This window comes from Pan troglodytes, chromosome 20 (assembly GCF_028858775.2).
Source record: "Pan troglodytes isolate AG18354 chromosome 20, NHGRI_mPanTro3-v2.0_pri, whole genome shotgun sequence".
Lineage (NCBI taxonomy): Eukaryota > Metazoa > Chordata > Mammalia > Primates > Hominidae > Pan > Pan troglodytes.
Genome location: NC_072418.2, coordinates 25,629,332 through 25,633,508, shown reverse-complemented (window position 1 = coordinate 25,633,508; position 4,177 = coordinate 25,629,332). Strand labels below are relative to the sequence as shown.

General features: G+C 49.9%; 1 long non-coding RNA gene across 1 annotated transcript; it reads left to right on the top strand.

Moving 5' to 3' along the window:
* The first annotated feature begins 2,205 nt into the window (after nt 1–2,205).
* Nucleotides 2,206–3,090, top strand: LOC129137986 (uncharacterized). The gene is made up of 2 exons (XR_008540879.1): nt 2,206–2,399; nt 2,834–3,090. It is a non-coding gene; the product is annotated as an uncharacterized LOC129137986 (long non-coding RNA).
* The last annotated feature ends 1,087 nt before the right edge of the window (nt 3,091–4,177 follow it).

Sequence of the window (4,177 nt, the reverse complement as noted above, 5' to 3'; positions counted from 1 at the left end):
GTTTCACCATGTTGCCCAGGCTGGTCTTGAACTCCTGACCTCAGGTGATCTGCCTGCCTCGGCCTCCCAAAGTGCTGGGATTACAGGCGTGAGCCACTGAGCCCAGCCCACTGCTGTATCTTTAACTTTTCCCAAGGATTTGTGATTCCACTCTGGTTCTCCCCAGGTCCCTCACCCCGCCTATCTTCACTCCCTCACTGTGTGTTAGGCAGGTCTGGTTAGAACGGGGAGAATAATACCTTCAGAGTCTGGCCTCCAAGGTATTCCCATCTGGGGTGCAGGGAGTAGGCAGGCAAGTCAGAGTCTGTGGTGGTACTTTTTGCTGGGTCTGAGGGCAGGAAGGCCAGGGCTGGACACATGAATATCTGGGGAACAACCACTGCTGATTCCTTCCCCCCGCCCAGAGTTACAACCAGGCCAGGCCAATCATCACGATTAATAAAACCACTGCAGCTCTCATTCTGCACAAAACTAAAGTGTACCCCAACCCCCAGCCCTACCACAGATCTCCAACTTCCCATCCCAGAACACAGGAAGCCCTCCATTGTTTTGACCTAAAGCCTGGACTTTAAGCCAGGTTGGGCCTGGGGATGGTGGCAGCAAAAGCAGCAGCCACAACGTCAAACATACAAATGATCTGAGAAATCTCATCTGCACGTCATTGAGTCAGAACTGACCTAGAGTTGTATGCAAGTTAAGAATGACAGATCTATACCCTCATGGGCATGGACACCTTCCACACTTGCTGGGGAGAATGAGAGGCACCTGTTTCCCAGCTGCAATCTGATGTCCACATACACCCATTCACATGTCTTCATTTAGGTCTCTGCATTGTATATTCATTGAACTGTGGGAGGGCATCATTTAGTGCAGCACCACCCCCCACTTGTTCTGCGGGGCAGTCAGGAGGGATCTGGTCAGCTCTTAATTCCCTCCCCCTTTCCAGCACTCACATCCAGCAGCACCATCTCAGGATTTTTGTTTTGTTTTCTTTTCTTTTCTTTTCTTTTGAGACGAAGTCTCGCTCTATAGCCAGGCTAGAGTGCAATGGCACGATCTCAGCTCACTGCAACCTCTGACTCCCTGGTTCAAGTGATTCTCCTGCCTCAGCCTCCCCAGTAGCTGGGATTACAGGCGCACACCACCACACCCAGCTAATTTTTGTGTTTTTAATAGAGATGGGGTTTCACCATGTTGGCCAGAATGGTCTGGATCTCCTGACCTCGTGATCCGCCCGCCTCAGCCTCCCAAAGTGCTGGGTTTTTTCTGCATTATCAAAATGATTAAAAAGTTGTTTTAAAATATCCAAATGGGGCTGGGCGCGGTGGCTCACGCCTGTAATCCCAGCACTTTGAGAGTCCGAGGCGGGCGGATCACAAGGTCAAGAGATCGAGATCATCCTGGCTAACACAGCGAAACCCTGTCTCTACTAAAAATACAAAAAAAAAAAAAAAAAAAAAAAAATTAGCCAGGCGTGGTGGCGGGCGCCTGTAGTCCCAGGTACTTGGAAGGCTGAGGCAGGGGAATGGCCTGAACCCGGGAGGCGGAGCTTGCAGTGAGCCGAGATCGTGCCACTGCACTCCAGCCTGGGAGACAGAGCGAGACTCCGTCTCAAAAAAAAAAAAAGTCCAAATGGGCCGGGAACGGTGGCTCACGCCTGTAATCTCAGCACTTTGGGAGGCTGAGGGGGGCAAATCACCTGAGGTCAGGAGTTCGAGATCAGCCTGGCCAACACGGCAAAACCCTGTCTCTACTAAAAATGCAAAAAGTAGCCGGGCGTGGTGGCATGCGCCTGTAATCCCAGTTACTCGGAAGCCTGAGGCAGGAGAATCGCTAGAACCCGGGAGGCGGAGGTTGCAGTGAGCCAAGATTGCACCATTGCACTCCAGCCTGGGCAATAAGAGCGAAACTAGGTACAAAAAAAAAAAAAAAAAAAAAAAAAGTCCAAATGTTTTTTTCTTACCCTTAAGTAGTAAATAAGATGCATTATACAAGCAAACCCAGGTAAGGGAAAGAGCAAGTGCGTTTCAAGTCTCAGCTCACTTCTTTATTAGCTGTAATTCCCTGTGCACGTTACCCTACCTACTTTAGCCTGTTTTCCTGTCAGTAAAATGCACTAATGCTGAGAGGAGGGGGTTGGTACGGAGAGAGAGTGCTGGTGCTTTATCCAATCAGTGGCGCTAGCGCAGGAACCGCCCAGTTGGAGAGGAGGGCGTGGCTTCCGGCATTTGGTGGGGCCTTTGTATCTCGCTCCCGCCAGAGCTTGGGATCAGTCTCTGCTGTTTTGAGTCCTCCACCTCGGGAGCCCCCGGTGACTGTCACAGCCTCTTGCCCTGTGATCTGCAGGTTCTGGGAGACGCACAGCTAAGATGCCAGGACATCCTGGAAGCTGGGAAAAGGTGAGTGTGCGGGGCTGGGCATCCCGAGAGGGGAGAGCGAGCTGTGAAACCGGCAGGACCGGCCTCCCCACAGTCCGCTCCCGGGTCGCCGGCCTGAGTCTCCGCTGGCGGAGCTCCGCCCCAGACCCCTCTCGCCGTAAGATGGCGGCTGGGCCCGCAGCCGGGACCCCGGCGTCCCGCCCGGACCCTGCGGCGCCCTGTCTGGAGCTCCCTGGGCAGCTCTGCACGCAGCCCCGAGTATTTCCCGGATTGTTCAAGGATGCCAAGCGGGTCATTAGGGCAGAATTCCGACTCATGTGTGCGTAGAAGGAGCTGTGGCAGGTGAGACTCCCAGTCTCTTTTGTTAAACATGTTTGTTTGTTTGAGACGGAGTCTTGGCTTTGTTGCCCAGGCTGGAGTGCAGTGGCGTGATCACTGCAACCTCTGCCTCTCAGGCTCAAGCGATTCCCGTGCCTCAGCGCCCCCCTCCGGCCCCCGAGAAGCTGGGATTACAGACCTGCGCCACTACGCCTGGCAAATTTTTGTATTTCTAGTAGAGAAGTGGTTTCACCATGGTGGAAGCTGGTCTGGAACTCCTGGCCTCAAGCGATACGCCCGCCACGGCCTCCCAAAGTGCGAAGATTACAAGCATGAGCCACCGCGCCCAGCCGCTTCTATTAAATATTAAAGGGAGTCAATGTTAAAACGTTAACGAGTTTATTTGAGCAGTGATTGGTGAAATGGAAAACACCCAGCCATAATATGTGGCCCACCTGAGAGACATAAAGGAAAGGGTTTTATAAAGGGCATGTGAGAAGGCAAACCAAATTGGAGAATTGGTTACAGTTAGGTAGTCACCTTATTTGTATGATTCAGGTGGAAATTTCCTGGTTATGTAATCAGAGGTTAATTGCAGGTTTATGATTGGTTAAGCCTGAATTTTGTTTCTGCCTAAAATAGTAATTTAAAAGAAGTGAATTTGAGTTAGGGTTTTCATTCTTTACTTATGAACACAGGGCACTAGAGCCCCTTCAGTCTAATTTCCTGCTTTTTAGTTATCTCAACACTCCACGGGAGGACTGGTTTACCTCTGTGACTTCCTAATGTATGGCAAGCAGGACTTCAAATCCACCTTTTCTCCTAGCTTAACTCAGGCTTGCAGTAAAATTATAAATGTCCGCTTTCATTCCTACATTCTCAAATGTAGGAAATGAGGACAGCTTCCTCTCCCCAATTTACAACACTATCAACTATTTGTCCTTTATTGTACATTTCAAACACAGTGTTTTAATTGTTAATCATGTTTTTACACAGCAGTGAATGGCAGGTTTTTAAAGATTTGCTTTCTGTCTGTAAACATTTTCTTTTTTTTTTTTTTGAGGCAGAGTTTCACTCTCGTTGCCCAGGCTGGAGTGCAATGGCGTGATCTCAGCTCACTACAACCTCCACCTCCCAGGTTCAAGGGATTCTCCTGCCTCAGCCTCCCAAGTAGGTGGGATTACAGGCTCCCGCCACCATGACTGGCTAATTTTTGTATTTTTAGTAGAGGCAGTCTTTTGTCTTGTTTGCCAGGCAGGTCTCGAACTCCTGACCTCAGGTGATCCACCCGCCTCAGCCTCCCAAGTCTGTAAACATTTTACGTGAGAAAAAAGTAGAAAATAATCCTCTGAAATTCCACTGGAAAAAAAAAAATCTGTGCCTCTCTTCCTTTTATCTTTTCTAGGCACACACACCTTAGTAAATATTTGGGTTGAAGCTTTGCTTTGGAGAAATTACAGAGCCCTTTACAGCAGCCCTCC